Source organism: Balaenoptera physalus (genome assembly GCF_965194825.1).
Source record: "Balaenoptera physalus genome assembly, chromosome: 2".
NCBI classification, from domain to species: Eukaryota; Metazoa; Chordata; class Mammalia; order Artiodactyla; family Balaenopteridae; genus Balaenoptera; species Balaenoptera physalus.
In genome coordinates this window covers 150,208,421-150,232,458 of record NC_138883.1, presented here as the reverse complement: position 1 = coordinate 150,232,458, position 24,038 = coordinate 150,208,421, and the positions used below count along the sequence as shown (strand labels likewise).

General features: G+C 36.2%; 1 protein-coding gene across 20 annotated transcripts in view; it reads right to left on the bottom strand.

Moving 5' to 3' along the window:
- Positions 1 to 24,038, bottom strand: part of ZMYND11 (zinc finger MYND-type containing 11) — a 127,617-nt gene that overhangs the window by 76,900 nt on the left and 26,679 nt on the right. The window contains exon 1 of one of the 20 annotated variants that reach the window (XM_082448710.1): positions 1,228 to 1,398. The exons of the other annotated variants lie outside the window; for them this stretch is intronic. The gene's annotated coding sequence lies outside the window, so the exon portion shown is untranslated. Of the gene's footprint in view, positions 1 to 1,227; positions 1,399 to 24,038 lie in introns of those variants that run through there. 20 annotated transcript variants of the gene reach the window in all.

The following is a 24,038-nucleotide window of genomic DNA, read 5'->3' as shown; positions in this document are numbered from 1 at the left end:
TTATTAGGACAAGATCTCTTTAAAGTACAATCACTGAAATTCTCCTTTCTTATGAAATCTAAAATCATTCATTTCAGGCACGCTTGTTACATGTTAGGCATTCTTCTATGCTCTGGGAATACAATAATAAGGTAAACAAAAATCCTTCCATTAGCTAGTAAATATGATTAATAATATGGCTAGATATAAGACAAGGATAGTAATTTAGGTGTCTGTAAATAAAAAGAAAATCTTAGAAAATTAGTTTCTTATATTCTAGGCACCTACAGCTTATCATATAAGGCCTTTAACTGATTTTGGCCAAACCAAATTTTAGTCTATTGTACCTGAATGTGTATTATATTTCTACTAAATTGAACTACTCAAAATTTCTAAATGTGTCCCCAAACTTCATAACTCTACCCCTTTGTTTAAGCAGTTCTATCTAGAATGTTCTCCCTGCCCCTTTACTAATTACTAAAAATTCCCTGTTCTTTCTAGGACTTACTACGATGCAAATGTTCCTGACCAATGCTTTCACAAGAATCAAACTCAATTCTCTTGTGTATTCTAATTGTAATTCGTTTATTCATCTCTTACAAATGTATTGCCTTGTACAAATAATTTAAAATTCCTAAAAAGAATTTATTAATTCAAGTAAGGAAAAGACGTGTCTTGTTTATTTTTCATCTGTCTTCCAAGGTGCACAGCATAGTTATGAACATGATAAACTTCTGATATGGACTTATAAAATTAAACTTTTCCAGTTATATAAACAATAAAGTCCCAGAGTAAGCCTTCGTTTATGTTATATCAAAGATTAAGACATCAAAAAGAAAGATCAGAAAACTTGTAGAGATATACAATATAGTCCTCAATCTTTTTTTTTTTTTTTTTTTAGCGCCAACACATCTGAGGAATATGACAGACTCGCAGTGATTCTCAAGACTTCTATAGTTTAAAAAACAAAAAAAACCCCAAAAACTTCCCAGTAAACTTATCAATTTCATTTATTGTGGTAAAATACACATAAAATGTACCATCTTAACCATTCTTAAGTGTACAGTTCAGTGGTATCAATACATTCACATTGCTGTGCAACCATCACCACCATCCATCCCCACAACTCATTTAATCTTGTAAACTGAAATCCTATACCCATTAAACACTAACTCCCCATTACCCACCCCAGCCCCTGGCACCCATGATTCTACTTTCTGTTTTTATGACTGTGACGACTCTAAGTACCTCAAAGAAGAAGAATCACACAGGATTTGTCCATCTGTGACTGGCTTATTTCACTGAGCACAGTGTCCGTGAGATCCACCCATACTGTAGCATACTGCAGAATTTTCTTCCTTTTTAAGGCTGAATAATATTCCATTGCATGCATATACCACATTTTCCTTATCCATTCATCTGTGGATGGACACGTTTTAGCTATTGTGAATAATGCTACTATGAACATGCGTATACAAATATTTCAAGACCCTGCTTTCAATTCTCTTGGGCAAATACCCAGAAGTGGAATTGCTGCATCATATGGCAATTCTATTTTTAATTTTTTGAGGAACTACCATACTGTTTTCCATAGCAGCTGCATCATTTCATATACCCACCAACAGTGCACAGGGGTTCCAATTTCTCCACGTTCTCATCAACACTTATAATTTTGTAGTTTTTTGACACTAGTTATTCTGATGGGTGAAAGCTGGTCCAAGTAACTTTGGCAAGCCTCCAGGCAATACCGGTATTCTTTATCCCTACAAATCCAATTTAATGCAATCCCTTCCATCTATGTAAGTACCTTGTTTCCTATCATACAAATGCTACAAATGGGGGAAAAAAAGATAAAAGAGAAAGCAAATCAGGAAAAACTTATAAATAAGTAAAATTAAACAAGGAATTCTTGGTGACACATACATATATGGGGAAACTTTTTATTGCAAGGAAATGATAAACATGATAGGACAACAAGAGAATAGTTGGGGGGGGCAGGAAAAAGAGGCTGCATTGAGGAGGAACACACTGGGAGAATACACAGCATCAAATACGTTCTGATTTTTACTTCTGGTGGAGGGGTGCAAGTTTTTGTTTTATCTTTATGTCATCTAACATAAATATATAAGTATTTTAAAGTATTTACATCAAATATTGCATAAAATTTAAAAATTAATCTCACTGTATAATGTGCATTTCTTTGTGACTTAGTTCAGGTTAAAATTTTCCCAAACTCTACTAGCAATTTGAAGTTACTTTTTATTGATAGTCTATTCATGCTATTTTCCCATTTACATATTAATTTCTTTACATATTAAAGTTATTCACAAAATACTTTTGTCTGTCTTTTAGTAAACATTAAATGAAATTATACTGAAATCTAGCTATGTATTCCCCTTATGGTCACCTTTAATGATTAGAAGTCCTTCCACACTCAAGTCTGAAAAATATTCAATTGTATTTTCCTCTTTTATACAATTTTTTAAAATACTGACTTCTTAATCCATCTGGGAATAACTTTTTTTTTATATCTTTATTGGAGTATAATTGCTTTACAATGTTCTGTTAGTTTCTGCTGTACAACAAAGTGAATCAGCTTTATGTACACATATATCCCCATATCCCCTCCCTCTTGAGCGTCCCTCCCACCCTCCCTTTCTCACCCCTCTAGATGGTCACAAAGCACAGAGCTGATCTCCCTGTGCTATGCGGCTGCTTCCCACTGGCTATCTATTTTACATTTGGTAGTGTATATATGTCCATCCCACTCTCTCACTTCGTCCCAGCTTCCCCTTTCCTCCCTGTGTCCTCAAGTCCGTTCTCTACATCTGCATCTTTATTCCTGCCCTGCCACTAGGTTCATCAGTACTGTTATCTGGGAATAACTTTTTTAAGGTATTAATATTAATAAGCTTTATTTTTTTAGAGCAGTTTTAGGTTTACAGCAAAATTCAGCAGGAAATACAAAGAATCCCATGTCCCCACACTCCCACAGCCCCCGATTATCAACATCCCAAACCAGAGGGCACATGTCTTAAAATCAACGAACCTACAGTGACACACCATTATTACCCAAAGTCCATAGTTAACTGCTGGTGGTGTACATTCTATAGGTTTTCACATATGCATAAAGACATTAAAATGCTATACAGAATAGTTCCTCTGTCCTAAAAATTCTCTGTGCTCCACCTAGTCATCCTTCCCTCTCCCCACAATCCCTAGCAACCATTAATCTTACTTCTCCACTGTTTTACCTTTTCCAGAATGTCATATAGTTGGAATCATACAAGATATATAGCCTTTTCAAACTGGCTTCTTTAACCTAGTAAAATGGATTTAAGGTTCCTCCATGCCTTTTCATAGCTTGATAGCTCATTTCTTTTTAGTGCCGAATAATGTTCCATTGTCTAGATGCCCCTCAGTTTATTTATCCAGTCAACTTGAAGGACATCTTGGTGGCTTCTGTATTTTGACAATTATGAATAAAGCTGCTATAAACACCCTTGTGCAGGTTTCTGTGTGTAAGTAAGTTTTCAGCTCTTTTGGGTAAATACCAAGGAGTATGACTGCTGAATTGTACACTAAGAGTATATTTCGTTTTGTAAGAAACTGACAAACTGTCTTCCAAAGTGGCTGCACCATTTTACATTCCCACCAGCAATGAATAAGTGTTCCTACTGCTCCACATCCTCATCAGTGAACGGGGTTGTCAGTGTTTTGGATTTTAGCCATTTTAATAGATATATAGTGGTAAATCAATGTTGTTTTAATTTCCAATTCTCTAATGACATATGATGTTGAACATCTTTTCATGTGCTTACTTTCCATCTGTATATCATCTTGGTGAGGTATCAGTTCAATTCTTTTGCTCATTTTTTAATCAGCTTGTTCATTTTCTTAATGCTGAGTTTTAAGATTTCTTTATATATGTCTACCAGTCTTTGGCTTGTCTTCTCATTCTCCTGACACTGTCTTTCACAGAGCAAAGGTTTTTAATTTTAATGAAGTCCACCTTATCAATTATTTCTTTCATGGGTCGTGTCTTGGTGTTATATCTAAAAAGTCATCACCATATCCAAGGTCATCTAGGTTTTCTCCTGTTATCTTCTAGGAGTTTTATAGTTTTGCATTTTACATTTAGATCTATGACCCATTTTGAGCTAATTTTGGTGAAGGACATAAGGTTTGTGTTTAGGTTCATTTTTGTATGTGTGTGGATGTCCAGTTGCTCCAGCAGCATTTGATGAAAAGACTTTGCTTCGTTGCATTGCCTTTGCTCCTTTGTCAACAATCAGCTGACTATATTAATGTAGGTCTATTTCTGGGCTCTCTATTCTGTTCCATTGATTTATTTGGCTGTTACTTCACCAATACCACACTTTTAATTACTATAGCTTTATAACAAGTCTTGAAGTTGGGTAGTATCAGGCCCTGATTTTGTTCCTCTCATTAACCCAAGTATTTTAGGGTTTTGAGCTATCTTTCTGTTTTTGATATCTGGTTTAATTCCATTGTGGGCTAACAGCAGACATTGCAATGATTTCTATTCTTTTAAATTAATTAAGATAAACCAGAATATGGTCTATCTTGGTGAATGTTCCATGTGAACTTGCAAAGAATGTGTATTCTGCTGTCATAGAATGAAACAGTTTATAGGTATCAATTACATCCAATTCACTGATATTGTTGTGAAGAAATTCAACTATGTCCTTACTGATCTTCTGCCTGCTGGATTTGTCCATTTCTGACAGGGGGGTGAAAAGTCTCCAACTATAATAGTGCATTCATCTATTTCTCCCCACAGTTCTATCAGTTTTTCCTCACATATCTTGACACTCTGTTGTTAGGCACAGAGACATTAAGGATTGTTATATCTTAAGAGTATTGACCCCTTTATTATCATGTAACAGCCCTTTTTATACCTGATGTCATTCCTTGCTTTGAAGTCTGCTCTGTCTGAAATTAGTACAGCTACTCCTACTTTCTTTTGGTTAGTGTTAGTATGGTATATCTTTCTGTATCCCATTTCTTTTAATCTATGTGTGTCTTCATATTTAAAATGGGTTTCCTGTAGACAACATAGAGTTGGGTCTTGTTTTTTGATCCACTCTGACAATCTCATCTTTTTATTGGTATAGACTACTGACATTTAAGGTAATTGATATAGATGGATTAGTAGTACCTCTCAGATTTGTTACTGTTTTCTATTTGTTACCTTTGTTCATCGTGCCTATTTGTCTTCCACACATTCTGTCTTTTGTCTTTTTAACTGAGAACTTTATATGTAGCAATTCCCTCTTTCTTAGCATATTGCACTTTTTTTTTTTACTTTTTTTTTAGTGGTTGCAATATACATTTACAACTAACCCAATGTTTATTTTTCTGATTCACACGTAGTACAAATACCTCATAATATAAAATATTCCTAATCTCTCTCTTCCAAACCCAATATTGTTCCTGTCATTCCTTTCACTTATGCATAAACATACAAAAGCATGTACAGTTGACCCTTGAACAACATGGGTTTGAACTGTGCAGGTCCACTTACACGTGGATTTTTTTTTCCCCCAATAAATACTACTGCAGTACTACATGATCTGCAGTTGGTTGAATCCACAGGTGTGGAAACGCAGATGTGGAGGACCAAATGTAAAGTTATATGCAGATCTTCCACTGTGTTGGGGGGCTGGTGACCCTAACTCCCGCATTGTTCAAGAATCACTGTACATGCACATAAGCACACATAATCAAAAACACTGTTGCTATTATTTTGAACAGATCTTTTAGATCAATTAAGGATCAGAAAAATAAGTTTATTTTACCCTCATTTACTCATTCCTCAATACTCTTCTTTACGTAGACCTGAGTTTCAGACCTGTATCGTTTTCCTTTAACATTTGTTGTAAGGCGGTTGCAAAACTTTAACATTTGTTCTGGCAAAAAAACTCCATCAATGTTTGTCTAAGAAAGTATTTCCCCTTTACTATTGAAGGATAATTTCACTGAGTACACAAAATTCTAGGCTGGTGGGGTTTTTCCCTCAACAATTTAAATATTTCATTCCACTCTTTTTGCTTGCATGGTTTCTAAGAAGTCAGATGTAATTATTGCATTTGCTTCTCTATAGGTAAAAGGGTTCTCCTCTGCTGGCTTCTTCAGGATTGCTTCTTTATCTGTAATTTTCTTAAGTTTGAAAATGATATACCTAGGTGTAGTCTGGAGGGCATCTATCCTGCCTTTGGAGGGCATCTATCCTGCCTGGTATTTTTTTTTTTTTTTTTTTTTAACATCTTTATTGGAGTATAATTGCTTTACAATGTTGTGTTAGCTTGTGCTATATAACAAAGTGAATCAGCTATATGTATACATTCTCTCTCTTGAATGTGGTTTGGTGCCTGACATTAATTTGGGGAAATTCATAGTCATTACTGTTTCAAATATTGTTTCTGTTCCTTTCTCTTTCTTTTCCTTCTGGCATTCCTATTATGCATATGATACCATTTTGTAGTTATCCCACTGTCCTTCATGTTCTGTTTTATTTTTTTCAGTCTTTTTCCTTTTTACTTTTCAGTTTTGGAAGTTTCTATTGTCATATCTTCAAGCTCAGATGTTCTTTCCTAAGCTGTGTCCAATCTACTAATGATCCCACCAAAGGCATTCTCTATTTCTGCTATGGTGTGTTTGCACTCTAGCATTTCTTTCTGATCTTTCTTGGAATTTCCATCTCTTTCAGTATACACGTAATCTTAAATATTGTCCACTTTTTCCATTAAAGCTCTCAGCATATTAATCAACTTTTTAAAAACTTCTCGTTCTGATAATTCCAACATCCCTGCCATATTAACCCACATTCCAATGCTTGTTCAGTCTCTTCAAACTGTTTTCTGCCTTCGAGTATGCCTGGTATTTTTCTGAAAGGCAGACATAATGTACTGGGTAGAAGGAACTTCAGTTAAAGGCCTTTAGTAATGGGAGGGAGTTGAGTATCTCACTTTCCCAGGTCAGTTAGGCTCTAACCAAACACCAGATGGTTAGGCTCTGGTAAAACAGTTTCTCATGAGGGCACACCTTGTTAAGAAGAACAGAATGCTCTGGCATATTTAAAGCTGGTTCCTTGTCCCTACCCCCGATGGAATCATGAGAGGATTGTTCTCCAACAGCCTCTGTGAGAGTCTGGTAGAACTCCTAGAGAAAAACCCCACAGAAGGGTGAGGAGCCCCTAAGACTGGGTCCCACTGGGTTTTTCACTCAGACTTGTCTGCCCTGAGCCTCCAGCAATTTGTCAGTTACATCCAGGTTTCCTTACCCCAGCACTGGTTCCTGCAGAGGTTTCTGTTGGTGGGTTTTTGTAAGTTGTGATTCTATCTGCCTTTCTGTCTCTCCAACTTTTGTGGCAGCAATTTGTCCTGTGGCCTAACTTTTCTCATGGATCTCAGTAGATTTGTTGATTTTACAGTTCTTCAGTTCGTTACTTGCTATTAAGATAGAGTGACAACTTCTAATCATCTTACATGCCCAACCAGAAACTGTGGAATTACTTTTTGAATATGACTTAAGATGAAAGTATAGGTTTTCACAGAGGTCATCAATTGTAGTAGCACAATTTACTGAAAGATTTCTTCCTTCTCTAATGGAATGTGATACATTCCTAAATTATATACTAAATTCTTATCTATACTAGCATTAGTTTCTTTGATGTGTTTGGTCTTTTGTTAGTATCCCATAATTTTATTTAACGTGTTTTATTATTAATTATTATTAAGTTAAAGTTATAATTATCAAGTTGTATTCAGTTATTATTTATTATAGCTTATTTATTATAAGTTACATATATAAAAGTTATAATTTTAATCAATTCCATGTTGTCTTTCATTGCTACATAATTATTTCATATGTGAGTATTATCTGCCCAACATTATCAGTTTTTTGAAAGAAGGCCATATTTTAAAACCTCCTTATGTCCCTAACAAATTCTACCACAAACTGTACACTAAAACACTTACTCATTGAATACATTCCCCAATAAGTCTTGAGGGAAAATAATAATAATAATACAGGGAAGAGGAATAAAGCTAGCCTTTAATAATGATAAATGGTTGACAACTAGGTCTTAAGTAGACTCAAGAACCTCCAAAACAATCAGCTGCTGCCCAAATTCCATACGTGACAAACAGAGAAACAAACTTACAGGAGGAGTTCTAGATGATGCAGTTATTAAACACAGACTTTAAAATAATTTTATGCTTGATATGTTCAAGAAATTAAAAGATAATTCCAGCAGAGAATAAGAAGCAATAACAAGAAACTAAACGGAAAGGACAGAACTGAAGAACTACAATACCTAAATCACTAAACTGATGGGTTTCGCATCAGATTAGATACAGATGAACAGAAAATTGGTGAACCTAAGAACTATTTCAAAAGAAAATATCCAGAAGAAAGCATAGAGAAAACAAGAGCATAAGAGACATATGAATATGACAATAAGGCCTAACTTATATTTCATTGCAATCCCAAGAACAGAGAAAAGAACTGAGCAAAATTAACTTTCAAAGAGACTGTGGCTGATAATTTTCCATTACTGACAAAAGATGTCAAGCAACAGATTCAAGAGTCACTACCAGAAAGCAAAACCAGATTAATGCAAAGACAACTATACCTTGGCACATCATAGTAAAACTGCTGAAAACAAATAGACAAAAAGAAAAAATATTTTAAGCAACCAGAGGAAGTCATAATGCCTTCAAAGGAGCAATAATACAACTGCAAGTTGACTTCTCAACCAAAACAACAAAAGTCAGAAGATAATGAAATAATACTGTCAAAGTGCTCAAAGGCTGTAACTGCCAACCAAAAACTCTATGCCTGCACAAAAGAAAGGTAAATAAGATATAGTTTATATAAACCAATACTTCATCACCAGCAGTCCAACAATACAGAAACTAAAGATGTTCCTCACGCAGAAGGAAAAGAATCCCACATAAAAAGTCAAACTGCAAAAACGAACAGAAGACCTTTACACACTGAGGACACAGTTACTACCTCTAGAGTAATCAATAAAAGGACAGTAAAATAATGAAGACCTACCAAGCTTTTGATGGGGAAAAAAATAATACAAAATGCTTCATCAACACCCCTGCCAATAAAGAAGAAAGAAAAAGGAGGAAGATATATAAAAGCCATATACTATGATGATAGATTTAAACTCAAATATATCAGTAATTACATTAAATCTAAACAGAGCAGCTTCAATAAAAGATAGCAATTTTGAGCCTGAATTAAAAACAATGATAAAACAGAAAGCTAGCTACATGCTGCTTGCAAAAGATACATCTTAAATACAAGGACATAAAAAGTTTGTAAAGAAAAGGGTAAAAAAAAAAGTATCATGCAAAAATATTATCAAAAAGAAAGTTGGCAAGACTGCAATAATGTAAAGTATTGTTAAGAAAAAAGAGGGTCACTTCATAATAATAAAAAGATCCAGCTTATTAGGAAATGTTCTAAATTTTATGTATTTAACATAATCTTATAACACATAAAGCAAAAACTGACAAAACTGAAAGAAAAAAATAGGCAAATCCACAATCATAGCAGGAGATTTTTACATACCTCTCACAACCACTCATAAAACAAAGAAAAAATTACTAGGCATATAAAAGATTTACAAAAACATTTAACAAATTTGACCTGATATATATAAACCTCTGCAGCCAATACCTGCAGAATGCACATTCTTTTCAAATGCACACGGAAGTTTTACAAAATTGATCATGTGTTGGGTATAGCAAGTCTCAATAAATTTCAAAGGATTGAAATTATACAGTCTGCTCTCTGTACACAAGAGAACTGAAAAAGTCAGTAACAAAAGATAGCCAAAAAAAAAAAAAATTCCTATGTTTCTGAAAGCCAAAAAACATATGTCTAAATAGTTAACTTTAAAAATTCACAATAAAAATCAGGAAATATAATTAAAGGAACAAAAATGTAAATACTAATTGTCAAAAGTTCTGAGACGTACTTAAGTTTATTGCCTTAAATGTGTTAATAAGAAAAGGAGGGGCTAAAAGCATCTACCTCAAGAAATTACAAAATAAAAACTCAAACCAAAAGTGTAGAAAGAAATTAAACACACACACACACACACACACACACACACACACACACACACACATATATAATAAAGAGAAATCAATGAACTAGAAAACAACCATACAAGACTTCCCTTGTGGTCCAGTGGCTAAGACTCCATGCTCCTAATGCAGGGGGCCCAGGTTCGATCCCTGGTCAGGGAACTAGATCCCACATGCCGCAACTAAAAGTTCGCATGCCACAACGAAGATCCCGCCAAATAAATAAATAAATACTTTTTTAAAAAAGAAAACAGATATACAAAAGAGAGATTCAATAAATGGAAAAGTTGATTCTTCAAAAGGGCAAAATTGACAAACTCCTGGTGAAACCACTAAACAACTACCAAAAGAGTTGTTTTTATTTTCATAACTATAGGAGGTGGATCCAAAAAGATCTAGATGCAATTTATGTCAAAGAGTGTTTTGCCTATGTTTTCCTCTAAGAGTTTTACAGTATCTGGTCTTACATTTAGGTCTTTAATCCATTTTGAGTTTATTTTTGTATATGGTGTTAGAGAATGTTCTAATTTCATTCTTTTATATGTAGCTGTCCAGTTTTCCAAGCACCACTTATTGAAGAGACTGTCTTTTCTACCTGTATATTCTTGCCTTTGTCATAGATTAATTGACCATAAGAAACAGAAAATCTGAAAAAGCCTACATAACTATTAAAGAGGTTGAATAATAATTTAAACTACCCCCCTGCAAAAAAAAAAAAAACCAAAAACCACTCCAGAACCAGATTGCTTCACCTTAGACTCTACCAAACATTTCAAAAAGAAAAAAACACCAATCTTACAGAAACTCTTTCTGAGGAAAGAAACATGTACAAATTTGTGATATGAGATCAATGTAACCTTGATATCAAAACATGACAAAGGACACTAGGACAAAGTAAACTTAGAGATCTATCTCATTCATGAACATGAATGCAAAAATCCTAAATGAAGTACTAGCAAATCAAGTTCAGCAATACACAAAGAACAATACAGTGTGACCGTGTTTGTTACAGTCATAGCAATTCATGCATTAATAGACTTAAGGAAAATAACCATATAATCAGCTCAATAAATGCAGGAAAAAACTGAATAAAACTCTTCATTCATAACCAAAACTAAAAGCAAAATAGGAATAGAGGGGAAACGCCTTAATCTGAAAAAGGGTACCCATATAAAACCAACAGCAGAAAAATCATACTCAATGAAATGTTGAAAGTTTTCTCTCTGCAAATGGGAATGTGTGACGATATCATACTCACCACTTCTATTCAACATTATACTGGGCTCTTTCCTTAATTTCTCTCTCTGCTCTTTCATTGTTAGTGTACAGAAATGCAAAAGATTTCTGTGTATTAATTTTGTATCCTGTAACTTTACCAAATTCATTGATGAACTCTAGTAGTTTTCTGGTAGCATCTTTAGGATTTTCTATGTATAGTATCATATCATCTGCAAACAGTTTTACTACTTCTTTTCCAATTTGGATTCCTTTTATTTCCTTTTCTGCTCTGATTGCCATGGCTTGGACTTCCAGAACTATGTTGAATAAAAGTGGCGAGAGTGGACATACTTGTCCTGTTCCTGATCTTACAGGAAATATTTTCTGCTTTTCACCGTTTAGTATGATATTAGCTATGGATTTTTCACATACGGCCTTCATAATGTTGAGGTATGTTCCCTCTATGCCCACTTTCTAGAGAGTTTTTAATCATAAATGGGTGTTGAATTTCCAGAAAGAGAAACTAAAACAACAACCCCATTTACCATCGCACCAAAAAGAATAAAATACCTAGGAATCAACCTACCTAAGGAGTCAAAAGCCCTGTACTCCAAAGACTGTAGGACACTGATGAAAGAAATCAAAGATGACACAAACAGATAGAAAGATATACCACGTTCTTGGACTGGAAGAATCAATATTGTCAAAACGACTATACTACCCAAGGCAATCTACAGATTCAATGCCATCCCTCTCAAACTACCAATGGCATTTTTCACAGAACTAGGACAAACAATTTTTAAATTTGTATGGAAACTCAAAAGATCCCGAATAGCCAAAGCAATCTTGAGGAAGAAAAATGGAGCTGGAGGAATAAGGCTCCCTGATTTCAGACTATACTACAAAGCTACAGTAATCAAAACAGTATGGTTCTGGCATAAAAACAGAAATAGAGATGACTGGAACAAGATAGAAAGCCCCAAAATAAAACCAATGCACCTATGGTCAATTAATCTACAACAAAGGAAGCAAGAATATGGAGGAAAGACAGTCTCTTCAATAACTGGGGCTTGGAAAACTGGATAGCTTCATGTAAAAGAATAAAATTAGAACATTCTCTAACACCATACACAAAAATAAACTCAAAACGGATTAAAGAGCTAAACGTAAGACCAGATACTATAAAACTCTTAGAGGAAAACATAGACAAAACACTGACATAAATTGTATCAAGATCTTTTTGGATCCACCTCCTAGAGTAATAAAAATAAAAACAAAAATAAACAAATGGGACCTAATTAAACTTAAAAAGCTTTTGCACAGCAAAGGAAACCATAAACAAACAAAAAAAACCCCACAGAATGGGAGAAAATATTCACAAACAATGCAACAGACAAGGAATTAATCTCCAAAATACACAAGCAGCTCATGCAGCTCAATATTTAAAAAAAAACACAATCAAAAAATGGGCAGAAGACCTAAACAGACATTTCTCCAAAGAAGACATACAGATGGCCAATAAGCACATGAAAAGATGCTCAACGTAGCTAAATATTAGAGAAATGCAAATCAAAACTACAATGTATCACCTCACACCAGTCAGAACGACCATCATCAAAGAGTCTACAAACAACAAATGCTGGAGAAGGTGTGGAGAAAAGGGAACCCTCCTACACTGTTGGTGGGAATGTAAATTGGTGCAGCCACTATGGAGAACAGTATGGAGGTTCCTCAAAAAACTAAAAACAGAGCTACCACACGATCCAGCAACTGCACTCCTAGACATATATCTGGAGAAAATTCTAATTCAAAAATATACATGCACCCCAATGTTCATTGCAGCACTTGCTTACAATAACCAAAACATGGAAGCAACCAAAATGTCCATCGACAGATGAATGGATAAAGATGTGGTACATATATATAATGGAATATTACCCAGCCATAAAAAAAGAATGAAATAATGCCATTTGCAGCAACATGGATGGACCTACAGATTATCATCCTACGTGAAGTAAGTCAGATAAAGACAAGTATCATATGATATCACTTATACGTAGACTCTCAAAAAAAAAATGATACAAATGAACTTATTTACAAAACAGAAACAGACTCACAGACTTAGAAAATAAGCTTATGGCTACCAAAGGGGAAGTTGGGGGAGGGATAAATTAGTAGGAGTTTGGGATTAACATATACACATTACTATTAAAAAGATAATCAACAAGGACCTACTGTATAGCACAGGGAATTCTACTTAATATTCTGTAATAATCTATGTGGGAAAAGAATAGATAAATGTATATGTATAACTGAATCACTATGCTGTACATCTGAAACTAACAAAACTTTGTAAATCAACTATACTCCAATGTAAAGTAAAAAAAATTTTTTTTAATTGTACTGGAAGGACTTCTCTGGTGGCGCAGTGGTTAAGAATCCACCTGCCAACGCAGGGGACACGGGTTCCAGCCATGGTCCGGGAAGATCCCACATGCCGTGGAGCAACTAAGCCCGTGCGCCACAACTACTGAGCCTGCGCTCTAGAGCCCACCTGCTGCAAACTACAGAGCCCACACACCTACAGCCCTGTGCTCTGCAACGAGAGAAGCCACTGCAATGAGAAGCCTATGCACCACAACAAAGAGCAGCCCCTGCTCAACGCAACTAGAGAAAGCCCACGCAGCAACGAAGACCTAATGCAGCCAAAATATAAATAAATTAATTAAAATTGTACTGGAGGACCTAGTCAGTGCAATAAGACAAGAAAAAGAAATGATACATATGGACTGGAAAAGCAGAATTAAAACTACCATAATTCAGAGATGACATATTTCTATCTATAGAAAAATCCCCCAAAAATCTACAGATGAATTATTAAAATAAGTGACTTCAATAATATAAGTGGATATAAGGTATATACAAAGAATTATTTGTTTCTGTATACTAGTAATGAACAATGAGTAAATGAAAAAAATTAAAATTTTATTTACAATGTTACCTAAGGAAGTCGGATCTAGTAGTAAATCTAAACAAAAGATATGCAAGATCTCTATTCAGAAAGCCTTAAAACATTATTGAGAAAAAGTAAAAATAACCTAAATAATAGAAAAATACAACATATTCATAGATTAGAAAACTAATACGGTAAAAAATGTTAATTCTTCCCCAAACTAATTCACAAATTCAGTTCAATTCCAATCAATAGGCTAGTGGAATTTTTGCTGTGTAAATTAACAAACTGATTCAGAAGTTGATACGGAAATGTAAACAGCCAAGAACAACCAGGAACAAAAAAAGATATGAATAACAAATAAGATATAATTGGAAGATCTGATATCACATATCAAGATTTATTGTAAAGCTACAGTAATTAATAAGACAGTGTCCAATAGGAATAAGAACACTCATATAAATTCATGGGAAGGAACAGAGAATCTGAAAATAGACTCATGTATATATGGACACCTGATTTATGTGACAAAGATGGCACAGCAGAGCAACAGATTTAAGACAACTCTTTCCATAAACAATGCTGGGTCAATGAGATTATCACTATGGTGGGAAAAAATCAATCAAACCTTACCACAACAGATCAGAGGGCAATTATGGAATGGTGAAGAAAATCAATGTGTTTGTCCTCCAACTATCTGTGTATTTTTTACTCCTTCAACTAGAATGCAGACTCTATTTTCAAGAAATTTCCAAATTAACATAATAGTACATCTATTCTTTAAGTGATGCTTCCCTTCCTCTACTCACTAAAACTGAAATGCACCACAAAGAAAGGAGATGTGGGCTCAAAACACGGTGGGAAGTGAGGATGTCAGGAGCCTCCAGAAACTATGATCTGCCCACCAAACAGCTCTTACTTGGAAAACCTCAAACTAAGGTGCTTTGGGTTCATTTAACCTTTTGGCCTTATGTTCTAAGACCTGATATTCCATGCCTAAATGGAAAAATGAAGCCTCTGAAATGTATACTTTGTACTTAATCCCTGGCATTTGTTAGATCTGTAAATGGATCAGATAATTTAAAAGACTCTCACTTTAAAAATGTAATGGATTTATTAGAATAATCAAAACTACAACGAGATACCACCTCACACCCATTAGGATGGTTACTATCAAAAAAACAGAAAACAACAAGAACTGGCAAGGATGTGAAGAAACTGCAACCCTTGTACAGTTGGTGGGAACATAAAATGGTGCAGCCACTGTAGAAACAGTATGATGATTTCTCAAAAAATTTTAAATAGAATTATCATAGGATCCAGCAATTCCACTTCTGGGTATATACCCAAAAGGACTGAAAGCAGGTTCTCAAAGAGATATTTGTACACGCATGTTTATAGCAGCACTATTTGTAACAGCTAAAACATGGAAGCAACCCAAGTGTCCAACAATGGATGCACAGATAACAAAATGTGGTCTACACACACAACAGAATATTACTAATCCTTAAAAATGAAAGAAACTCTGCAATATGATACATGTATGAACCTTGAGGACATTATACTCAGTGAAACAAGCCAGTCGAAAGAAGACAAATACTGTATGATCCACTTACATAAGGTATTTACGGTAAAAATCATAGAAACAGAAAAGTTTAATCGTAGTTGTCAGGGGTTGGGGAGAGAGTGGAGAGTTATTATTTAATAGGTATAGGATTTCAGTTTTACAAGTTTAAATGAGTTATAGGGATGGATGGCTGCACAACAATGTGAATGTGAAATATACATTTTTAAATGGTTAAGATGGTAAATTTTACATTACCTGTAGTTTACAAGAAAAAAGATTTTTAATGTAACAAATTGTATGCCTCTGTGTTTACTCTTGGTTTTTCATGAAATCAATGGCCACGTTCAGAACAAAACCTGAAAACAGTCCTCTCGTTCCTATCTCTCTATCACAAATCCTCACCCCCACCATTTTCATAGAAACTCTTCCCCAGTTGCTATTACCCAGGAAAGGAAATAAAATATTCCATTTGTGAATTTGAGCTATGGCCATCTACAACCCAGAAGAGCAAATCTGACTTCACAAAAGGTTAAAAAGGAAGAAGGAATCTGGTTCATTCACAGATCTAACAATCAAATGCCAGGGATTAAGTGCAAAGTATACATTTCAAAGTGGAGGGGAAGGTAGGGGAAGGAAAGAGGGAAGGGGAAGGATGGAGGGAGAGGAAGCGGGGGAAGGGAAGAAAATTGATAAAAAGAAGCAAAAGAAAAGGAAGACCAACAGGAGCTGTGGAAAATAATGGGTTTTTTTAAGTTGCCCTGGTTACAGTGTGCAGAATGTATAAGAGAGGAGAAAAGATCACCAGCACTTAATTTTGGACTAGGAATGAGGGAGAGGTAAGTGTCAAGGTTTCTGGCTTACATGGCATGTTGTATTGGGGTGTTTTCAATTGAGATAAGGAATTTAGGATGAAGATCAAGTTTGCATAAGGTAGTGGTGTGTGCATTGGTTTGGGGGCCTACAAAGTTCTGGTTATCTTTTAGACATACCAGGGGAGATATCAGATAGGCATATGGAGAGAGGGCACTGAGAAGTTGAGAACATGTGTTGAAGATACAACTGTGTGAGTTACCTACATAAGTGCACTAACTGAAACCATCACTGTAGATTAGACTACCCAAGAGAACTTGGTAGAGAGAGAACATGGATCAAGTCTTGAGGAACCCAACATCTAAAGATTAGATAAAGGACATTTAACTTGGGGAGAGGATGCATGACCAAACAAGTAGGAGCAAATCTAGGGGAGCCCTCTTAAATCAGTGAAGACAGAATTTCAAGAAGTGCAGACTGCTGCTGCTAAGTCAAAAAGCAAAAAGAATTTAAAATGTCCACTAGATTTAGCAAAATGTTGGTCACTGGTGACTATAACAAGAGCTGTTCTGGTGAAGTAATAGAGCCCCAATCCAGACTGGAGAGGGTTAAGGAATAAGTAGGAGGTAGAGAAATAGAGAACAGAACTCTCTCCAGAAGACTGACCAAAAAAAAAGGGAAGGAGGCAGATGGAGAAGTAGCTGGAAAGAGATGAGAGGTCACCTGAAGGTCTGTGGTTTATTCAAATTTTATTCTCATTTAAACTAAAATAATACACGTAAACGATTCTTTTTTTAAATTAAATAGTCCCACCCCTTGCTACCCCAACTCTGCTACCCTGAGGCAATCACTTTTAGTTCTGTTTTTGGTACTTACCTCAGCATTTACAAATAACACAATTATCCTACCCTTATTTATTGATTTCCTGCTCTATGTCATTTAATCTCTTTCACATACACACCTCCCCCCAACACACACACCCTTCCTTTTAACTTTTCAAGAAAGTTAGACCCCTACCTCTGATTAAATCAGTATCAATGATTAAACTATTAGGAGAACCCAAACATGCCCACAGCTAAGACGAGCAGTTTCCTCCTCTCTATGCACTGACCAACACATTCAACTGCTCCAAACCTTAACCTGCCTCCCCAGCTCCCAGAAACCCCAGCCTCTGCTTGGCTCCATCAGGACAGTTTTCACAAAGAGCAGGGTGATTGTGGAATTCACCTCCTAAGCTTCTTCACCTCAGGGATCACAGTCTTACATTGCCTACTATCCAGTGCCTAGGAGCTCATATATCTCATATATCTCATCCAGCTTCACAACTGTTTATGATGGGAATGCAAGGCTGGTACCAGTTCCTCCATCATGGCCGGAAGTGGAAGTCTAAGCTTCCTCCTAATACCCCTGTTTTTAATGGGTAGCACCCATTTTCAGGTGGGACTACTTCACAATTGCTCTGGGTGCCCTTTACAGAAAATACACTTCAAGACTTCTCAGTAGAGGACAGGGTAGTGACGTGGATGAAGGTGCTGGAGGAGGGAGCTGGGCATAGAACTGTACACACTAGGATGAATCACCCTACTCTTACCGCCCCACCACACACACCACTTTCCCTGCCACCAAAGGGACAAAGTACTTCGAATTCTTGAGATTTCCAGGATTTTGAGACTCAAATTGGCATGTTTTTTGGTCCTTCCCTCTGCAGGCACTTAGCTATCCAGACTGCTAAATCAAAAACACTTCATCCACCTTCTTTCCAGTTTCTAAAATGTTGATGACACCTCTTCTGTGCTCTAGTCTATCTCTTTCTTTTTGTCCTTATAGGATTAGGTATTTTTACTCATTTCAATAGGGTTTCAGGTAAGAATACATGTTCACTTCATCATGTTCTGACAAAGCCAGGTTTGAACTTTTATTTCAAATATAGAAGACTTGAAAATGTTTGAGATCCAGTAAGAGTATTCACTTGAGAGGCTAAGGTTGACTACACATGAGAGAGAAGGAATGTATCAACTTTCCGGAAATCCAGAAGATGAATACAAGTGAGAGAAGTAATCAGCCTTTACTAGTAACATACCATATGCAAATTAATAGTTCTCATCATATTTAAAAGATTTCTTAACATTTTTAAATCTAGAGAATCCTAAGGAAAGCACTCGTTTTTTGGCAATTCCATAAAGTTATTGAGATCAATACAAATTCAATAATGCCAGAACCTAACTGGGGAGGTAAATAAGTCTATTTGAATAGAAATTTAGGGTGCAGATTGGGTAATTAAAAATTTCTCCATTTTGAAGAACAAAGCTGGAGACATCAAACTTCCGGATTTCAAATTGTATTACTATAGCTAACCACTGGTGAATATTTGCAAGTCGTTAAGAGAGTAGATCCTATGAGTTCTCGTCACAAGGAAAACAATTTTTTTCCTTTCTATATGAAATGATGGATGTTAACTTGTAGTAATTATTTCACAATATATGTAAGTCAAATCACTATGCTGTGTGCTATGCTTACACCTTAAGCTCATACAGTGCTGTATGTCAACTATTTCTTAATAAAACTTGAAGAAAAAATCTTAACTAGAGACAAAATCTATATTACAAAGCTATGGTAACAAAAAAGTAGGGTACTAGCATAAAAACAGACACAAGAGATCAATGGAACAGAACAAAGAGCCCAGAAGTAAACCCATGCACATATGGTCAATTAATACATGACAAAGGAACCAAGAATATACAATGGGGAAAGGACAGTCTCAAAAACTGAACAGCCAAATACAAAAGAATGAAACTAGACCACTATCTTATACCATGCACAAGAATTAACTCAAAACGGATTAAAGACTCAAACATAAGACCTGAAACCATAAACTCCTAGAAAAATATAGGGGGTAAGCTCCTAGACATCTGTCTTGGCAATGATTTTGACACCAAAAGCAAAGGCAACAAAAGCAAAAATAAGTGAAACTACATCAAACTAAAAAGCCTCTGCACAGCAAATAAAACCATCAACAAAATGAAAAAGTAACTTGCAGAATGAGAGAATATCTGCAAATCATATACAATAAGGCGTTAATATCAAAAAATATGCAAAAACTCGGACTTTCCTGATGGTCCAGTGGTTAAGGATTCTGCACTTCCAATACAGGGCGCACGGGTTTGATCCCCGGTGGGGGAACTAGGATCCCACACGCCACGTGGCGTGGCCAAAAAAAGAAAATATATATATATACAAAAACTCATAAAACTCAATACAAAAAAGAAGTCCAATTTAAAAATGGGCAGATGATCTCAACAGACATTTTTCTAAAGACCACATATAGGTGGCCGACAAGTACCTGAAAAGTTACTAGATATCACTAATCATCAGGGGAATGCAAATCAAAATCACAATGAGATTATCACCACACACCTATTAGAATAACTATTATTGAAAATACAATAAATAACAACTATTGGCAAGGATATGGAGAAAAGGGAACAATCAGGCACTGTTGGTGGGAATGTAAATTGGTACAATCACTATGGAAAATAGTGTGGAAGTTTCTCAAAAAATTAAAAATAGGGCTGCAAGGTGGCAGAATAGAAGGACTTAGAGCTCACCTCCTCCCACAAATACATCAAAAACATATCTACATGTAGAAAAATTCTCACAGAACACCTGCTGAACGCTTAAAGAAAATCTCATAAAACCAAAACTGCAAGAAAGATCACCACGTAACCAGGTGGGACAAAAGGAAAAAAAAAAAAAAAGAATTGGGATGGGACCTGCACCCCTGGGAGGAAACTGTAAAAGAAGAAAGGTTCTCTCACCCTGGGAAGCCCCTTCACCAGCGGGGAGATCAGTCGGGACAAAAAGGGAGCTTCGGAGACTCAGAGAAGAGCACAGCAATGGGTTTGTAGCAGGCAGAACAGAGAGAGAACAGCATAGATGGTCCATGCCCCTTGGTGCATTCCCCAGCTGGAGATGCATGTCTGCTGGTGTGCGAGGCGGTTGGGTGCTGAAACTAGGGCTTCAGAGGACAGACCCGAGGAGAGGACTGGGGTTGGCTGCATGGAGACAGCCTGAAGGGGCTGAAGTGTGGTACAGGCTGCAACCAGGGTGTGTACACGGACAACACCTGGGCCCACCATAGAGGTGAAGCGCCATAATTAAGGGGCATGCAAAAGGGAGGCGGGCCTGCCACAGCAGCCTCTTTGCATGCTCACAGCAGGCAGGGCACCACCTCTACAAGCTCTGGGAGTTCACAAGCGCCAGCAGGTTGCCCACATGTGGAGGCAGGACTGAATTCAAAGCCCATCCCCAGGGGCCACATGACTTAGAATCAGGGCTGAAATCAGAGCCCTCTCCCCACAGCTATGCACTCCACGGTTTACGCTACCGTGGCCGGCTTTGGAAACTCAGCACCTGTGGGACAGCCGAGTGGACTATGGGTGCACTGGTGCCTGGAGCAAGTCCAGCATTAGCAGCTGTAGGCTTTGTGGGTGTGCATGCACAGGGATGGGGTTGGGGTCTGGGCTGCTTCCATAGGTCCCACAGTGGGTCCAGGTACAAGACTACTGCAGTCCTGGTACCTGACTTCAGTGGATCTGCGCCTATGGATCTGCACACAAAAGTCCAGGACCTGATGGTTTCACTGGAAAATTCTACCAAACACACAAAGAAGAACTTATACTGATCCTTCTCAAACTCTTCCAAAAGACTGAAGAGGAGGGAATACTCCCAAAGACATTCTATGAAGCCACCATCACCCTGATACCAAAACCAGACAGAGATACTACCAAAAAAGAAAACTACAGGCCAATATCTTTGATGAAGATGAGCACAAAAATTCTCAACAAAATATTGGCAAACCGAATCCAACAACATATAAAAGAGATGATACACCACGACTAAGTTGGATTCATCCCAGGGTCACAAGGATGGTTCAACACATGCAAATCAATCAATGTGATATACCACATCAACAACAACAAGAAACCACATGATCATCTCAATAGAGGCAGAAAAAGCATTTGATAAAATTCAACATCCATTCATAATAAAAACTCTTATCAAAGTGGGCATAGAGGGAATATAACTCAACATTATAAAAGCTGTTTATGACAAACCCACAGCCGACATAATAGTCAACAGTGAAAAGCTGAAAGCCTTCCTGCTAAATTCTGCAAGAAGACAAGTATGCCCACTCTCACCTCTTCTATTCAACGTGGTTTTGGAAGTCCTTGTCACAGCAATCAGACAAGGAAAAGAAGTAAAAAATATCCAAATTGGAAAGGAAGAGGTAAAATTGTCATGATATGTAGATGACATAATACTCTATACAGAAAACTCTAAAGACTCCACACAAAAACTACTAGAAATGATAAAGGAATTCAGCAAGGTAGCAGGATACAATGTTAACATACAGAAACCTGTTAAATTTCTTTACACTAACAATGAACTATCAGAAAGGGAAATTTTTTTTAAATCCCTTTTAAAAGCACATCAAAAAAAAACCCTTAGGAATAAACCTGACCAAGGAGGTGAAAGACTTATATGCTGAAAACTATAAAACATTGATAAAGAAAATTGAAGATGATTCAAAGAAATGGAAAGATATCCCATGCTCTTAGATTGGAAGAATTAACATTGTTAAAATGGCTATACTACCCAAAGCAATCTACAGATTTAATGCAATCTCCATCAAATTACCCATGACACTTTTCACAGAACTAGAACAAATAATCCCAAAATCTATATGGAACCACAAAATACCAAGAACTACCAAAGCAATCCTGAGGAAAAAGAACAAAGCTAGAGGAATAACCCTCCCTGTCTTCAGACACTACTACAAAGCTACATTAATCAAAATAGTGTGGTACTAGCACAAAAACAGACATAAGGATCAACAGAGAGCCCAGAAATAAATCCACACACCTACTGTCAATTAATCTTTGACAAAGGAAGCAAGAATATACAATGCAGAAAAGACAGTCTCTTCAGCAAGTGGTGTTGGGAAAGGTGGACAGCCACATGTAAATCAATGAAGTTAGAACACTCCCTCATGCCACACACAAAAATAAACTCAAAATGGTTTAAAGACTTAAATATAAGACATGACACCATAAAGTTCCTAGAAGAGAACATAGGCAAAACATTCTCTGACACAAATCGTATCAATGTTTTCTTATGTCAGTCTCCCAAGGCAAAAGAAATAAAAGCAAAAATAAACAAATGGGATCTAATCAAACTTAAAAGCTTTTGCAGAGCAAAGGAAACCATAAACAAAATGAAAAAACAACCTACGGACTGGAGAAAATATTTGGAAATGATGTGACTGACAAGGGCTTAATTTCCAAAATATACAAACAGTTCATACAACTCAATAACAACAACAACAAAACCACCCAGTCAAAAAATGGGCAGAAGACTTTAACAGACACTGAAGAAGACACACAGATGGCCCATAAGCACATGAAAAGATGCCCAACTTTACTAATTATCAGAGAAATGCAAATCAAAACTACAATGAGGTATCACCTCACACCAGTCATAATGGCCAACATTAAAAAATCTACAAACAATAAATGCTGGAGAGGGTATGGAGAAAAGGGAACCCTCCTACACTGTTGGTGGGAATGTAAATTGGTGCAGCTGCTATGGAAAACAGTATGGAGGTTCCTCAGAAAACTAAAAACAGAATTATCATATGATCCAGCAATCACACTCCTGGGCATATTATCTGGAGAAAACTCTAATTCAATAAGATACATGCACCCCTATGTTCACAGCAGCACTATTTACAGTAGCCAAGACATGGAAGCAACCTAAATGTCCATCAACAGATGAATGGACAAAGATGTGGTGTATATATACAATGGAATACTATGCGGCCATAAAAAAGAATGAAATAATGTCATTTGCAGCTACATGGATGGACCTAGAGATTATCATACTAAGCAAAGTAAGTCAGAAAGAGAAAGACAAATACCATATGATACCACTTATATGTGGATTCTAAAATATGACACAAATGAACTTATTTATGAAACACACATAGAGAGCAGATTTGTGGTTGCCCAGAGGGAGGTGGGGTGGGGGAGGATGGATTGGAAGTTTGGGATTAGCTGATGCAAACTATTATATATAGAATGGATAAACAACAAGGTCCTACTGTAAAGCACAGGGAACTACATTCAATATCCTGTAATAAACCATAATGGAAAAGAAAAAATTAAAAATAGAACTCCCATATGATCCAGTAATCACACTTCTAGGTATTTATCTGAAGGAAATGAAAACTCTATCTCAAAGAGATATCTGTACCCCCATGTTCACTGCAACATTATTCACAATAGTCAAAAGATGGAAACAACGTACGTGTTCATGAATG